Raw genomic sequence first — 18,835 nt, 5'->3', positions numbered from 1 at the left:
TTGATTGTTTTCATGTTTTTAGATTCGAGATAGTAAGCGTCTTCCGAACGTATCCATGTATCACTCGTCATGCGAATCCACACCAAGACAAAATGTCCCAATCAGAAAACTCTGTGTACACTATAGACAAAACATAAACACTAGTGTAACGTATTTTAAAATGATCTAATATCAATATATGCGCAATACGATGGGACAGAATGAATGTTACTGGTGATAAATAAGGTAGTTTACAATTAGAAAGTTGAAATCATCACGCTGTCATAGATTTTAGTTTTAATTCATCGAGCTGTGTAAAAATCAAGATATGGTGAATACCTTGCTTAAGTTGTATCTTTAATCTGAAGGCCACCCAAGCACTCACTGTCTGCTGAAATATCAATCCACAATACTTAACAAACATCGTGTCGATAATTAAGGCGGCAGTATTTTTTTTTATGTTCGAATCTCTTGAATCGATTAAATAAAAGACAAATCAAGTTAACAAACTAAATCCTAGAAAGTCACTTGGATACAAAAAAGGAGCGAGAACAGGTGAACGGTAAACCAACTCGTGATGGCATCCGTAAAATTTACGAAGGGTTGATTCTAACTATATCATTTGGAATTCTTGGTTTAATAGCTTCTTTGTGAGCAGCAACCTTCTATCAAGGAAATCATGATAGGAAATACAAGCCCGGAAATATCGTATCAATTGTGAGATATATACTCCGTATGTAGGCGCTACTGGAATGTTGCTACACAGAAACAGAAAAGTCACAATTGGAAAGTTGAAATCATCACTTTTGTAGTAAAGTTTTGTTATCAACCGACCCTCATTATCAATTTCTAGATGTAAGTAAAGATATGAGGCAGACTTAACTGTATCTGCTGTACACTTTATCTCTAGTTCGATGGGATAGATGCGTTCAACATAGAAACCAAATTTTGAATTATTTAATGAGAGAACATCATTTATATCACGGAAAATAAAGCTATTGCTAACTTCTTTCCTTTCTTCCTAAGAAGTTCCTGTAGCAAGTCAGCCTAAAAAAAATAAAGGAACAAGTCGACAAGAAGAGGGGCACAATTGGTTCCCATTGGAATGCCGATAGTTTGTTGAAAAACACGTCCTCCAAACCTAACAAATATGTTGTCAATCAAGAAATCAAGCATCTTGATAATATCAGTTTCATATAATATTTTGTTTGAATCAGAGTGATTTTCTACTACAGTGAGTTGACTGTTAGTGTTGCTCTCCACCAATTGCAACTCATTCAAAATTTTGACCAAATTGCAATTTGTTTTATAAAATCAAATTGTTCAACTGGTCAGAAATTTGAACCAACTGCTGTAGAAAACCACAGCCAAGTCATGAAAGTGCAAGGTGATAAAATAAAACATACTTACAATCCTATAAGACTTTTACTCCACTTTTATGATGTTGTGACAAAATTAGTTTATCAGTTTGTATAGTTATATTATATTCATTTCCATGCTGAAGGGAACCTGTTTATTTTGAATTGCTATTAAATTGTCCAAACTAAGCTTTCATATAGTTTTTCTTTCTAAAAGTATTCTATATTTATAAGAATCAGACATTATGTGAATTAAAACTTTTCATATTCAGTAAAATATGTGTAAAATTGCAATATATGTTTGTAGGAAGTTTCCATGGGGGAGATAATAACTTTTCTTTCAAAAAGTCTATATTCAAAAGAATAATATTTTAGGTTATCTCCCCTGAAAACTTATCAATAGCATATTGTTATTTCACACATATTTTACTGAATATATGATGTTTTATTTAAAATGATATCTGATTCTTATAAATATAGAATACTTTTAGAAAGAAAAACAATATGAAAGCTTAGTTTGGACAATTTTATAGCGATTCAAAATAAACAGTTCCTCTTCAGCATAGAAATGACTATAATATAACTATACAAACTGATGAACTAATTTTGTCACAACATCATTAAAGTGGAGTTAAAGTCTTATAGGATTGTAAGGATGTTTTATTTTATCACCTATGACCAGTTGAACAATTTGATTTTATAAAACAAATTGCAATTTGGTCAAAATTTTGAATGAGTTGCAATTGGTGGAGAGCAACACTAACAGTCAACTCACTGTAAGTAGGATTTATTCCTTCCTAAGACAATATACTTGCATCTATATTGGTCAATCTTTTTTATTGAAACAAAGCAATACCAACTATTTCAATTGGTCTATATTATGGAATGCGGAATACTTGTGTAAAGTGCAGAAAAGTCAAATGTTTTAATACTAATGCAAGATGAAAGTCTTAGATTGTATGTACTCTGAAAGATATTTATTTAGTATACACATCTGATTCACGCCACCTCTAGAATAGGCAGTTTCACAATAACTTTGAAACCCGACTTTGATTGCTGATAAAATTGGTGTTTATAATTTAGAAAGAGGTTTCAAGGAGCACTTGGAAAACCCAGCAATATACCGTTGTACGTCACTGATGAGTCTTATGCAGACGAAACGCGCGTCTGGCGTACTAAATTAAAAACCTGGTACCTTTGATAACTATTTACACCACTGGGTCGATGCCACTGCTGGTGGACGTTTCGTCCCCGAGGGTATCACCAGCCCAGTAGTCAACACTTCCGTGTTGACATGAATATCAATAATGTGGTCATTTTTATAAATTTCCTGTTTACAAAAGTTTTAATTTTTCGAAAAACTAAGGATTTTCTTATCCCAGGCATAGATTACCTTAGCCGTCTTTGGCACAACTTTTTGGAATTTTGGATCCTCAATGCTCTTCAACTTTGTACTTGTTTGGCTTTATAAATATTTTGATATGAGCGTCACTGATGAGTCTTATGTAGACGAAACGCGCGTCTGGCGTACTAAATTATAATCCTGGTACCTTTGATAACTATTGTAAGGACACTTATGTAGTTAAGGTATTCAATACAGCAATGGAAGATCCAGTTCTTCATCTTTGCTTGAAATTCTCTAGGAACACATAGTATTTGTACATTACATATTAGACGACAAAATGTCATCTAAAGATCAATCATTTTGTGATGATGAACATAAACCTGTTTTATGTTAATTTAAATAGCTTTCCCGCACAACTGTGTATGAACATTTTTTGGTAAGGTACATTCACCTGTCAATGTATAATGTGAACATGTACGAGTGTAACGATTTAACTGAGATATGGAACGCCTCACGATCGAATCGCGGGAATGTTAATGATGAGAAAAGAGAAGTTGACCATTGGAATGGTGAAATCATCACGTTTGTCATAGATTCTAGTTTAAAAAATAACACGTAATAAATTTCATACGTCCGATGCACTTTTCTATATTTACTTTAATCAGCCGAATATTTTTAAGCCAAAGACCTTTTTTTCCAGTAGTATCCTAAATATCGTTTTCACTCAAATATAAGAGACGACAGTACAGATTGAAATACTGAAAGTTAGGTCAGCAAAAAAAATAAAATAGATGTCACCTTCGATGTTTTTATGTTGTTCATAAGAAAGAAAAAAAGCTTTTCTTGACCGTAAGCAAGAAATTTTTATTTACATTTTTTGTAAAAAGGTCATGTTCAATTAGAAGATGCAATCAACATTTTGATTGAACATATGTAATAGTAGTATATAGCGTATACAAAGACAATTATGACGTATTGATGACACTACAAAATTGATAAGATAATGATTAAAAATGTTGCAGTAGATCTTCCTAATTTATACTAGTTGTTAATGTATACAGTAATACCACATCATAATGTTGTTTAATGTGATCTTTTATTGTAGACGTTATTGTACTAAGAACATTAGGAATATATCAAATCGAACATCAGGACAATCCGGCTATGTATCGTTCTTTATACGAAATTTCTAGCAGTTTAAATATCCATTAAAAAGACGGGATATTGTCATTGCCATTTTGAAAACAAAGGATGGAAGATTGAAATTTACGTTTGAAACACACATACAATCCATTTGTTTCAGTAACAACATGTCATCCTTTCTAAGAGCACGACTTGTCACCGAACACTACTTGAAGGGGCACTAGCTACGAGATATATAAAAAATATAATATATTATGTTTTTGCTCAATCATCAATGAAATGCAAATAGTGAAATAATAATTCGCTATTAACATCCAGTATGGTTGAATTTTGTCAAAAAAGCTAAAAAAAACATTGATTATAAATATTCACTTGCAAGTGAATAATTCGACCTCATTGCATTCGTATTCATGTGAACTTCAATTTAACCCCTTAGCTTGAGATGGATAACACGCGAATTGTATGTATAAAGTTATTGAAAGGAAAAGAATGTCAACATTGAAAGTGAAACAAAGGTTTTGATTGACTGATTCGATCCACAAAAAACATTCTGAGACAGGTAAAAACAATAATAAAAATTTATTTTTCCTCTATTATCATCTATAATATGTTATTAAATAGACCTAGAAAAATCCAACAGCACGAATTTGCTTAATCTATTTATATTTATATTTATGTTTACATCCTTTATGTGGTCATTGGATGACTTTAGAGGTCATCTCGATAGTTAATTAGATGACGTATACACTAAAATACACACGAAACGAAACTACGTATTTCTATGCCATGTCCTGTTAAATGTTTATTTTAGACTTTTAATAGTTTGGATTGTTGAATTTGATTAAATCGATGAGCATGAATTTGACAGCCAGTGCCCCTTTAAGGTCAAGTAACAGTAAATGGACTATGTCACGGATTTCAGTAAAATTTTGCATAACATTTTGACTCGTTGAACTACAACTGAATTTATACATTTATCTCATTTATCATTTAAAATATTACTGATTGAATTCTTTCAAAATGGATGAACATTTGTAAAGAAAGCACACACAATAGGCGGAAATATTCTAATCTTTGTCTTTAAAATCATCAAATCTCTAATTTCACTTCACAGATTTTTCTTAAAAAAAGATATGTTGTTGATACATTAATTTCGGCTTTAATGATCCAAAATAAAGATAGGGTCACCAACTTCGTTTAAACGGTATACATCATTCACTGTTGTCGCCATCGCGTTGCAGGACGTAAAACGTTGGTTGTTTTAAAGGTTTTTTTACTACCAACAAAGAAACAAATTTGTTTAGACAAAAAAAAAGTCGGTGACCTTAAGATTATTTTCTATAATTAATACAGAAATTTATACGTCAACAACATAAAGATTTCAAAGAAAAATCTCTTGAGTTGAAATTCAAGATTGATGTTTTTAGGCTAAATTTTAGAAGATTTTAGCGGATTTCTTTTGCTTTCTTTACAAATATTCACCCATATTGAAAGAAATCATTCTGTAATATTTCAGATAATAAAAGAGATAAATACATTATTTTTTCGATTTTCGGTTGTAGATCAACGAGCGATGCCCGCTTAGGCTATGGTTGCATGCAAAATTTTATCAAAACCTGAGACATAGTCCATTTATATTTTGACTATTTTATTTATTGTGTCTGTTTAGTTAACGCATCAATGTAAATGTAACGGAATTTGATGAGACTGTCATTAAAGTGAGAGGGTTAGCGCTATAAAACCAGGTTTAATCCACCATTTTCTACATTTGAAAATGCCTGAACCAAGTCAGGAATATGACAGTTCTTGTCCATTCGTTTTTGATGCGTTTTGTTATTAGATTTTGCCATGTGATTATACACTTTCTGAATTGATTTTCCTCTAAGTTCAGTATTTTTGTGATTTTTACTTTTTACTGTTCCTTGACAACATCCAATTTAAATTGTCGTGAGCAACGCGATTGGTGCCACTGTGTAGAAATTAGTGGAATATTTACAATTATAGTCCAACCTTGGTAGTTTTGTTGGGCTAGCTAGTATTACAGAACCTTATTGACATATTTTGACATTTCTAGCATTTTAACTAATGTTGTCTTACCTCCTCAGTGTGTGAATATGATTGCATTCTCTTTTTTTTTTATTATTATTAACTCGTAATGTTTTTGCATAGAATCTTGGTTTTCATTTATCAAATTTATATATACGTAGCCGATTAAAAGTAATCCAAAAACTGCCAAGTATAATGTAAACTGCATTATTTTAACAATAAACTCATCATAGATACCAGGACTAAATTTAGTATGTTCGCCAGAAGCGTTTCGTCTACAAAAGATTCATCAGTGACGCTCGAATCCAAAAAAGTTAAAAAGGCCAAATAAAGTACGAAGTTGTAGAGCATTGAGGACCAAAATTCCTAAAATTTTTGCCAAATACAACTAAGGTAATCTATGCCTGAGGTAGAAAAGCCTTAGTATTTCAAAAAAATTCAAAATTTGTAAACAGTAAATTAATAAATATAACCATATCAATGAAAATTCATGTCAGCACAAGTGCTGACATCTGGGCTTGTGATACCCTCGGGGAAATAAATCTCCACCAGCAGTGGCATCGACCCAACATGTACTTCATGCTCAACACAAACAAAGGAAATTGTATGATATTATGGAATAAAACGAATCAATCATATCAAAATATGCTATGAAAATAATGTATATTTTGCGCTGTTTAAAAGTAAGGAAAGCACCAACTATACAAATACTAAAGAGGAGCAGAAACTATCATACATGGAAACCAGAATCTGTGTTCAAAAGGGCACCTTGTCCGGAACATACTATGTATCCGTGTTGAGTACACTGCGAAATACGAAAAACAAAAACACAGACCAAAACCTGAATTTAACATTTAAAGTTTAATTCACATGTAACATAGTTTGTCTGAATTCCAAGTTGCTGTAATCATACATGTAAGTACATGATAATCAATTCCGACCAAATACTTAAACTTGATATGGATAGGACGAACGGAAGGAAGGCAGCAGAAAAGTAAACACAATGTCCCCTTCTATTGAAAATTAGAAGAGAGACAAAATCAAACATAATGTAAGACATCAAAATACAATAAGTATCACAAAGAAATTAAAATATAATTAACAAAGTCAATTTTAAATATAAAAAATTATATACAAAAAACTCAACAAATATCCAATTGTATAATGCATTCAAGTAAATAGTTTAATTCATAAGATACATACAAGGGCAACAGTAGTATACCTCTGTTCAAAAGTCATTAATCGATTGAGGGAAAACAAATTACGGCTACAAAATAAAACCAAGGGAAACACAACTATAAGAGAAAATCAAAGGTATAGCAGAAATAATGAAGTGCAACAAAAACAAAACAGTCACAGTAACGTACTATTTGATAACAACTGCCATATTCCTGACTTGGTATAGGACATTTGATGAAAAATGGCTGGGTTTATAGCTAGCCAACATTCCGCTTGTAACAAGGCACACTTACAGTTAAACAAACCAGTCGCACGAATTACAGCCATAAAAGGTGTACAGAAAAGCATACGAAACGCTTTTCTTAGAGACAAAACAAATCGTACTTGCATAGTTTGCCATTGTTTATTTTGTCTTTCAACATAAGTAGATATAATAAAGTATACCCTGACAAAACGGTCACATTATGTACCACCAGATAACTTTCCAATGAAAAAAGTAAAATTTGCGGAAATGTTGCCACGACGTCAACAAAAAGTCTACTGAAAATGAGAATATAAAATATAACCCAGACATTCATTTCTAACAAATAGCATAAAAATCATAAAATATTGTAACAAAAAAATGAAGAAAGAAAACAAAACATCTGTTATTCGATTTTTACAGGCTTACGTACTCATCATTTCAGTCTTTTGGATCGTTAGTGGAGAGGATTCAAACCTATTTGTCTATGATTCAATAAATCAAATTCCTTGTTCTGAAACTATATAGCAAATAAGGACATTTAAAGAAACACATAATGTAAAGTTGTGTCTGTATGAAAATCTAACGTTAAGTAAAAATTAAGGTCAAATGGGTGCAATTTGAGTACCCTTACGTTAAAGATTCCTGACAATGAACTTTGCATGTTTGTATCCACAAACTGACAATCTACACATAACAATGAATGAAAGATAATAAAAAAGTTACAAGCAAATAAAAAAGACAAATCCACAAAAAGTAACGTCAACTGTTTTCATTTCTTTAAGTTATTTATCTATCAAAAACAATAGTGGTACTCATATAAGATTATGAATGAAACAATTACTAATTCAGTTTGCCAAATCATTTATTTACATAGTGTTGAGGAAATGAGACCTTATAGGCTAGCTTCAAGCAATCAAATGCTAATAGTAGGTTGAACTGAGCAGATAGCGACTGCATTTCAATTTTATCCTAAACTGGCTCAGTTTCTCCCTTACACGTCCAGAAATATATATTTCAAACGGCTTTGACTACTTGCAGCGACAAAAGTATCCATACAATTTATTGATCAGTTGATTGTGAAATATTATTTATACTGGAATCATCAGTACTGTTCATCTTGTATACTGGCATACTGCATATTGCACATATTTATCTAAAAGAGTTTACATAAAGGAAGATTCATAACCATATGAAAAAAGAGAAACACAATAAATACCCATATCAATTATGATGTAGTTTGATATTTGTTCATTGTTTTGATCATCCTGACCTATGACAACTCAAATATACTATACATTTTATTAATTCATTACGCCGAATTTTTTTTTCATGCAATGCACTGTTTCTTCGAATTGAACATTGGAGGGTCCTAGATTAAAGTTTTGTACTATTATGTATAATTTTTGTTGTAAAGGAAAATATAAATGCCGTCTCATTGACGTTTCTAGGACTACATTCTAATGGAGAAAAAGGTCAATACATTGCATACGTTATGAGCATGCATGGATTGCATCCTTGAACACCATTTGCATCCTCTTTATGATGAACTTTTTAAATAAGCTGGTTTCGATCATGTCAGCAACATGATAACAATAATATATATAGCAATAATCTGTAAGCGTATATCTAGAATACAAGAAATGGATTCTTGTGTTTGAGTTAATTCTATAAACATCAAAGTGTCAGTTAACGAAGTTGTGTTATAGAACACCTACTTTTAAATTCAAAATATTAATGTTTACATTTTTCTAACGAGTCAAAACCAAAAACAAAAGAAGTTAGAAAAATTATGACAGAACACGCTTCGACAGGAGACGGAACTTAAAGATAAAGTTTCAAAATATCATTGCTAGTGTTCTTGCTAAACAAAAAGACAAACAACAGTTTATGCAACTTAACACAGGAAACAATAGACTGAGAAACACGATCATTTTAATTCAGTGTGATATTTCATGTGCTACGAATGATTACGTCGATCCTGGTCCACTATTTTATAATATCAAGTTATTTAAAAGTATCGAACTTAAAACGCATGAAAAATCATAAATTTAAAATGCGAGCTACTTGGAAAAAAATGAAAATTGGTTAGTCATTTGAAAACAAAACGTTTAATAATATCATGCGTACGAAGCGCTTTTCTGGATTTACCTTCATCAGGAACGCTCAAAGCCAAACATTTGAAATCCGAGGGATGTATAAGTACCGAAACAGTTGAATAGCTATATGACAAAAATACCTAAAACAATAGCCAAATTCATATAAGGTCAACTTTGCCCGAGGGAGTTGAAACCTTAGTTTCTTTAAAATTTATAATCAGACAAGTTTAGAAAGGTTTGTTATAAATCATGTCAGTACCGAAGTACTGACTACTGAGATGATAATACCCTCAGTGACTGATAGTCCACCAGCAGAGGTATCGACCCAGTAATGTAAAAAATTGAAAACAGCACGTTTAAAAATTTCATGCGAACGAAGCGCTTTTAATGGATTTACCTTCATCAGGAACGCTCAAAACCAGACATTTGAAATCAGAGGGATGTCTGTTCACATCTATCGAAAACAGTTATCACATTTGTCGACTCTGATAATTCGTTGTATACTTCAAGCAGTTAGTAGGTTTATGTTCTGATTTTCACAGTAATTGATTTTTGTTGATGTGGTTCATAAGCGTTTCTCTTTTCTCTCGTTTATATATATATATAGACTAGACTGTTGGTTTTCCCGTTTGAATGGTTTACACTAGTATTTTTTTGGGCTTCTTTATAGCTTGCTATTCGGTGTGAGCTAAGGCTCCGTGTTGAAGACCGTACTTTGACATATAATAGTTTACTTTTATAAATTGTGACTTTGATGGAGAGTTGTCTACACAAAACTCCATATAAAGAACGATACATAGCTGGATCGTCAAAATGTTCGACTAAACCTCTTTCTAAAATACTGACTACTATTCTTTCTACAGTTAAAGATGGGCTTCAAAAATATTGTGATGAGATATATTCTATCAGTGGTGTTAACCAGATGTGAATTTTCAAATATTCGAAAGATCTACTGCTTAATCTTCGATCACAATCTTTGCAATTTTGCTGCAACATAAAGACTTTTGATTTTTCGACCCTTTACACTACTATTCCCCATGCTCAGTTGAAATATCGACTCCACCCTCTCATTAAACAGAGCTATTTCTATAAAAATAGGAATCATAGATACAAATTTCTTGTTTTGGATTACAATAATTCATATTTTGTAAAGAACCACACTGAATCTACCAGAATAATAAAATTAACGGTACCAATTTTCTTGCACCAGATGCGCATTTCGACAATACATGTCTCTTCAGTGATGCTCGTGGCCATATAATTTGAAATCCAAAGCTGATATAAAAGATGAAGAGCTATAATCCAAAAGGTCCAAAAAAGTATATCCAAATCCGTGAAAGGGATCAGAGCTTTGCATGATGGAGATACATTCCTTAATTTATAATAATTTATATCATTTTGTTACAGCAAATTTTAATAACACAAAAAATCCGTATTTTCATGCCAGTACCGAAGTACTGGCTACTGGGCTGGTGATACCCTCGGGGACTAATAGTCCACCAGCAGAGGTATCGACCCAGTGGTAGTAATAAAATTAACGGTACCAATTTTCTTGCACCAGATGCGCATTTCGACAATACATGTCTCTTCAGTGATGCTAGTGGCCAAAATATTTGAAATCCAAAGCTGATATAAAAGATGAAGAGCTATAACCCAAAAGGTCCAAAAAAGTATAGCCAAATCCGTGAAAGGAATCAGAGCTTTGCATGATGGAGATACATTCTTTAATTTATAATAATTTATATCATTTTGTTACAGCAAATTTTAATAACACAAAAAATCCGTATTGTCATGCCAGTACCGAAGTACTGGCTACTGGGCTGGTGATACCCTCGGGGACTAATAGTCCACCAGCAGAGGTATCAACCCAGTGGTAGTAATAAAATTAACGGTACCAATTTTCTTGCACCAGATGCGCATTTCGACAATACATGTCTCTTCAGTGATGCTAGTGGCCAAAATATTTGAAATCCAAAGCTGATATAAAAGATGAAGAGCTATAATCCAAAAGGTCCAAAAAAGTATAGCCAAATCCGTGAAAGGAATCAGAGCTTTGCATGATGGAGATACATTCCTTAATTTATAATAATTTATATCATTTTGTTACAGCAAATTTTAATAACACAAAAAATCCGTATTTTCATGCCAGTACCGAAGTACTGGCTACTGGGCTGGTGATACCCTCGGGGACTAAAAGTCCACCAGCAGAGGTATCGACCCAGTGGTAGTAATAAAATTAACGGTACCAATTTTCTTGCACCAGATACGCATTTCGACAATACATGTCTCTTCAGTGATGCTAGTGGCCAAAATATTTGAAATCCAAAGCTTATATAAAAGATGAAGAGCTATAATCTAAAAGGTCCTAAAAGTATAGCCGAATCCGTGAAAGGAATCAGAGCTTTGCATGAGGGAGATACATTCCTTAATTTATAATAATTTATATCATTTTGTAACAGCAAATTTTAATAACACAAAAAATCCGTATTTTCATGCCAGTACCGAAGTACTGGCTACTGGGCTAGTGATACCCTCGGGGACTAATAGTCCACCAGCAGAGGTATCGACCCAGTGGTAGTAATAGAATTAACGCTACCAATTTTCTTGCACCTGATGCGTATTTCGACAATACATGTCTCTTCAGTGATTTCAAGTATACTGAAGATGATATTATCAAAATGCTGGACTTTTTGATCGACAATATATTTGTTGAGTTTGGAGGATTCCTATTTCAACAGACAATCGGTATTCCAATGGGAACTAATTGTGCACCCCTACTAGCCGATTTGTTTTTGTACTCGTATGAAGCAGAATTTATTCAACCCTTCTAAAAGACAAACAGAAAAAGCACCTTGCGAAATTCTTTAATTTAGCTTTCCGATATATTGATGATGTCCTATCAATGAATAACCCATATTTCAGCCAATACTTGCATCTCATATATCCCAGTGAACTTGAAATCAAGGATACTATTGATACTAGAAGGACTGCTTTATACCTTGATCTTTTCCTCACTATTGACACAGATGTACGACTTCACACGAAAATCTATGATAAACGGGACGATTTCAACTTCCCAATTATCAATTTCCCATTTCTCAGTCTTAACGTTTGTAGTTGTAAATCGTTTTTTTTTTTCTGTTGTATTTTTGTGTTGTGTTGGGGATAACTACTCATCCAGTTCATTTGTTAGATTTAATTTTGGATCAACGAAATTTACACTATATATTTGGTTTGCAGTTTGATCAGAAGAAACACCCACAAAGCTAGATAATACAATTAATTATCTAAGTACTACTACAATTAAATATTAATTAGTACTATAATTTTCACTGTTATTAATATAAGTGAGATCAGTCATAAAAATCTAATCTTGAATTTCATCCAAATTCTTTCTTAATTTTTGGAACACATTTTAGAAATTTAAATGCGGCGTCACTTTGGGCGTTGCATTGACTATGGCTAACAGGGCTGTGATTTTGTAATATATTCGTTTTTATTCTATAGCTAGTCACCACTTCAGTTTAATCATGGATATCTATTATATAGTCATTTTATAAAATTAACTGTTTGCAAAACTATGTATAATTCTTGATAATAATGATGTTTTTGTCCCAGGCGGATAGCCCTGGCCTCACAACTTTTTGGAACTTTTGGTCCTCGGTGATCTTAAACTTTGTAGTTATGGCTTTCAAACTTTTTACATCAGAGCATAGTTTTGTGTGGACGTAGCGCGCGTCTGGCATATAAAAATATTCTTTAACCTGTTACCTTTGATGGCTATTATTCGTTTGTTTCGCTGTCCTTTATTTTCTCCCATTTATCTGTTTCTTTATTGTAACCCTGTCGTGTAATGTTGTCATTTTAATGTTATAATTAACACTGCCATTAAAGCGGGAGGTTTGACATGCCACAATACCAGGTCCAACCCACCATTTTTTCATAAAATGCCCTGTACCAAGTCAGGAAAATGGTCATTGTTACATTATAGTTCGTTTCTGTGTGTGTTACATTTCGGTGTTGTGACTCTGTTGTGTCGTAGTTCTCTTATATTTGATATGTTTCCCTCAGTTTTAGTTTGTAACCTGGATTAGTATTTTCTCTATCGAATTATGAATTTTGAACAGCGGTATACTACTGTTGCCTTTATATGTCTCATCGGCACTCATACCACATCTTCCTATATCTAATTATGAAACATCTGAAAGAGCACACATGTTACATTCATTCTTAAAAGCTGTTTACAAGATAAACAAATAGAATACCTACCTTTTTACGTTAGCGATATGTCTGTCGTATGTCTGTTTGTTGTAATTTATTTAGAATCCATTTTATGATGAAATATGCCCATGAAAGCTTTGTTGAACTTCTTAAGGAATATCTATTATTGAACATCTACACCTTGTAAGTCTCGTGTGTTTACTATTTCTAAAAAAAGATACTTACACACAACAGATTATAGTACAATATTTATAGCATATCTTTTTTATGTTTTAAACATTAATAAACGGTTATGAAAACTAAGGTTCTATGAACTCTCGATATAATGAAAACGTTATTTTTGTACTGCACAATGTCATGCTTTTCTCATTTTTTTAAAATAATATTTGTGCTCTAAATCTGTTGCTTTATTTTGTACGAAAATGATTCATCTGATAGTTGTTATAGTCTGTCATATTTGTTTTTCGTAAATTGTTTGTCTTTCAATTTGACCGTTAGTTTTCTCGTTTCATTTTTTTAACATTTTTTCATGCCGGAGCTTTTTATTGCCGACTAGATTATACGGTATGTGAATTTCTAATTGTTGAGGACAACATTAACTAAAACAACAATCCAACAAATTGATTAAAAATATACATAATACCACCAATACCATATTCCATTAACACTCTACTGATTTTTGTTTATTTAGTACATTTCTCTTAAGTAATGGAACCATATAGAATAATTTAAGACACACACCTATATGAAAAAAACACCCCGTATAATTAATTAAATGATTAGTTTCTTAAGGTATACTTACCGATTATAAGGCATAGGTACATAAATGTCATTCAGTCAGATTTAAAGCAGGTACATATATTTCAATGCGAACATGTATGCTAATGTTTGGCTCTATGAAGTTAACAGTTCATTAGTCACAGTTAATAACATTCTTTAAAAACTATTTGTTTAACGTTTAAACTATCCTGGAAACTGTTTAAAATTTATTAAATTCAGTTAAATTTCTCAAAACTTTGCACATTATAATAAATACATATTTATGACTATTTTCAGTATTAACAGAAGACATATTTTATTTTGTTAAAAATTATACTAAATGATATCATTCTAACTTTTTAAATATTTTAAATCACAATGTACAAAAGTCAAATTTCTAGCCAACGATATATAAATCACTTGGCCAACTAGGTTTGTCAGTACCAGGGAAAAATTGAGTAATTGTATGAATGAACATATTAATGAATTATTAGTAAAAGCTGCATATTAAACATTATCTATATCTATTCATGTAAAGCATAATCTATATCTATTCATGTAAAGCATAAGCTATATCTATTCATGTATAGCATATGCTATATCTATTCATGTATTGCATATGCTATATCTATTCATGTAAAGCATATGCCATATCTATTCATGTAAAGCATATGCTATATTTATTCATTTAAGAGTAACACAAAAGGACAAGTTTGCAGAACTAATACTCAGTTGTGTATGTCGCAATTTATAATGGGCAAAGAATTTGTCAAATTTGTTCTGACTTCGAGAGTTGATATATTACTGTGGCAAATTTCTTAGTGATTGTAAAATAATCAATTTCAAAATTAGTGCAATGTTTAAAACTTGTAGATTGGGAAAATAATGAATACACATCATGACACATGTATTACTTTCAAAAAATATGGATATCAGTTTTTATAATATAAATACAAAACATGGATAAATGTCTTGAAGTAAGATAACAAAAACAAACTCGAACAATATCAACTATTTTTGTGTTGCAAGTACAATATATATATATACATTTAATTTCCAGATCAGGACGACTTTAATCGTAGATATACGTACCGGAAGTTCCTGTATAATGACTTTTTCTTGTAGTTCTTGTATTTTGGGCAATTGCTGTTTGTTTATGTGTTACATTGACATATGGTCTAGTTGATTTTTGTGGTAAATCTGTAGTTGTGCTGATTTTCTTGGTATTCATTTTTGTAGTTATACTCGGATGCATGGTTGATTTGGTACAACTTGTACCAATTGTTCCTAAAATGTAATAATTAACCATTGCTGAACGGGTATGCGAAAACATATGGAAGTCACGATCAGAACTGTAACCATAAACAAACTTTTCTGACTATGAGGTCAGGCCTTGAAGTCATAAAACTTTGCTCAGTGTTCGGAGCACAGAAATCATGCTCGAAACATGAAATCCAGCATTTTTTGATTGGTTGATTTTTTTGGAGTATGAGTACAAAAAACTGACTCGAAAGTTTTATGGCCAAAGGTCCAGGGCTTTGGTCATTGTTGAAAGCCGTATGGACCGGTGACCTTTAGTTGTTGATTTCTTTGTATTTTTTTTCTTGTGGAGACATCAAATTTTCTTAATTTCAAAACTTTAAGTTTAAGCTAAAGATAGTGAAATTTGAAAATTCTCACTCCTTTTAAAATATTTTCATCAAATTACAAAAATTGAAAAGTATATATGTAACACTCCCAAACGTGTCCACCCCCCTCAAAAGTGTCCGATCCCACCAAACGTGTCCATATTATACAATGTTGCTCAAACGTGTCCGATTTTCGCATCCCCAAACATGTCCTATAATTGTTATTTGCCCAAACGTGTCCATTTTAAACGGCAGAAGGTCTCACGTCTTTTAGCGCTAATACATGTATGTCAAAAAGGACATTGATAACGTTTATATCAGTTCTATAAAAGTTGATGGAGTGGTCATATATTAACATGAGTTTGATCAATGATGGTTGTTAATGATTATCATAACTGAAATTTTAATCTGTAACATATAAGTTAACTTTTGACTGAAATTACTTTTTGTGTTGCAAGTTTTTCTTGCTCATTAAGAGCGAACATACAAATAATGTGAGTACAGTTGAATTAATCGTTTGCTATGTGAATCATTTTTTATTTTACAGTTCTGGTATTTTTAATTAATTTTAGGTAACGAGCATTACCAAAGACACATGAACAAGAGACATAACGTCCAGTACCAAATATTACATTCGTTATTCGAACGGTATTATGTTAACAATATTTTCTGTAGATAGGTTCTATTAGCATACTGGGAATTTAAGATTTGGCCTTAATTTTTACTGTTATTTGTGATTAACACTAGTTGAGATTTTAGTCTAAAAAAATAATGCGAGTAAAGACCAAATCGGATTTGTTTAAAAATTTATAACTTCAGTAAGAAGCAGGCAGCTACGTCAATATCTGTTATGTAATAGAAGCCGTTTTAAATAAAAGTTACGAAAATTTAAAACAAAATGTTGCCTTCCAAATACAACTGATGGCACATTATCAAAAGTGGAATGCTTCAAAGGTTTTAATGCGCAGATAAAAGCGCCTATAGCGGGTATTTTTTTAATTTTAATTTTTTATCTTTTAATGAAATAGCAAAAGATCGTAAAATGAGTATACAGTAACAATAAAAAAAAAAAAAAATTACCTACGTATTTATAGTATGGAAACGAAAGGTAGTCAAATCAGTAAAAGAAAACAAGCTTGAGATGGACACGTTTTGTGGTTTTGGACACGTTTGGGTGGGTATTAAAAATGGACACGTTTGGGCGTTTTATACAAATAAAAAGCTTTGGCGCACTTTTACAACTAGTATTAAAAAGAAGATGTGGTATGATTGCCAATGAGACACATGTTTTGCAGTTCATTTACGTGGGCACGTTTGGGCAAATCGGGCACGTTTGGGGGGAAGGACACGTTTCTGAGTGTTACATTTTCGAATGTAGAAAATGGTTGATTAAACCTGGTTTTATAGCGCTAAACCTCTCACTTTGTTGACAGTCTTATTAAGTTCCGTTATATTTACAGTGATGCGTGAACTAAACAGACATAATAAATAAAATAGTCAAAATATGGGTACAGTAGTCACCATCGTGTAACAATTTTAAAAGGAACAATTTAAACAGAACACAAAAACATCAATCTACAAACACATTCATTGATTTGCGTGCCTGACGTCAGAAAATTTTATACGTCAAATATTTTTGGCGTTCAATGTTTATACAAACAATTTTAAAATTTCACATGGGCAATGCCATCATACAGGGTTAAACAAACAAAAGTATGTAAGAATTAATTTCAGAATTAGACCAGGTGCATCGAAATGGCTAGAGTCTCCTGTTATGCGTGGATACCTCGCAATAAAATCAACATTCAGACAAAATGTTTAATTAGAAAATGGAGATAATTATCAAAATTACAAACTGAACGATTATTCTGGTATTTGAAGATCTAAGACTGAGAAAACTGTTGCATTAGATAACCAATTCATGATTACAACCGTAAAATAATATGGATCGTTTTAATTCGTTCCTTCCTATAAGGTTGCTCGGTAGCTTTTGTGTAAATAGCACATCAGGTGCACACCTCTGGTAAAATAATCGGCATAGTATGACAATGCCAACACATAACGTATTAATGAAATATGTAAAGGCATAAACTTGGGCTGATGGTGTGTGAAGGGGAATGGAATGTTGACAATTGGAAAGTTGAAATCATTACGTTTGTCACAGGTGATTCTAGTTTGAATTTGTCCATCTATGTCCAGATCGCGGAAAAGAACTGTTTACGAGGCAGACCATCTAGTTTCCATATTATGTTAAAGCTTAGGTTCACTGGGATTAATGAGATCAAAGAACTCAATATGTCAGATAGTGTTATTCTAAAAAGAATTTGACGTTTTTTATCATTGCACTTTTTTTTTGTGCTGACATGAACTATCATTGATATTGTTATATTTATAAATTAACTGTTTACAAAATTTTGAATTTTTTGAAATACTAAGGCTTTTCTACCTCAGGCATAGATTACCTTAGCTGTACTTGGCAACACTTTTTTCTCAAAAGATTTTGGATCTCAAAGCTCTTCAACTTTGTACTTTATTTGACTTTTTTTAAAACTCTTTTGGATTCGAGCGTCACTGATGGGTCTTTTGTGGACGACGGTGGTATATGGGTGGACTAAATGATAATTAAAAAAAATCAGCTGCTGGCCATAAAAAAATAAAATAAATTTCAAGATGGCCACCGGTCATGCTGCAAATGGCGACATTTCCAATTAGTTAAATTTCGTAAATCTTTTGAAAGCTGTGTAATAGGAATAATCCGATGTAAGTTTTGATAAAATTTAAATTACAGTTCCTTATGTACGAAAAACAATACTTACATAAAGAAAAAAGTGACTTCC

General features: G+C 32.0%; 1 protein-coding gene across 1 annotated transcript in view; it reads right to left on the bottom strand.

Annotated features, from left to right (window-relative positions):
- Positions 1-7,439: 7,439 nt before the first annotated feature.
- The window catches only part of LOC139507026 (uncharacterized), a 58,289-nt gene continuing 46,893 nt past the window's right edge, over positions 7,440-18,835 (bottom strand). Inside the window, exon 7 of the mRNA XM_071295615.1 lies at positions 7,440-8,447. The gene's annotated coding sequence lies outside the window, so the exon portion shown is untranslated. The remainder of the gene's footprint in view (positions 8,448-18,835) is intronic.

The sequence above is a fragment of the Mytilus edulis genome, chromosome 1 (genome assembly GCF_963676685.1).
Source record: "Mytilus edulis chromosome 1, xbMytEdul2.2, whole genome shotgun sequence".
Taxonomy (NCBI): Eukaryota; Metazoa; Mollusca; class Bivalvia; order Mytilida; family Mytilidae; genus Mytilus; species Mytilus edulis.
This window is presented reverse-complemented; position numbering and strand designations above follow the sequence as displayed.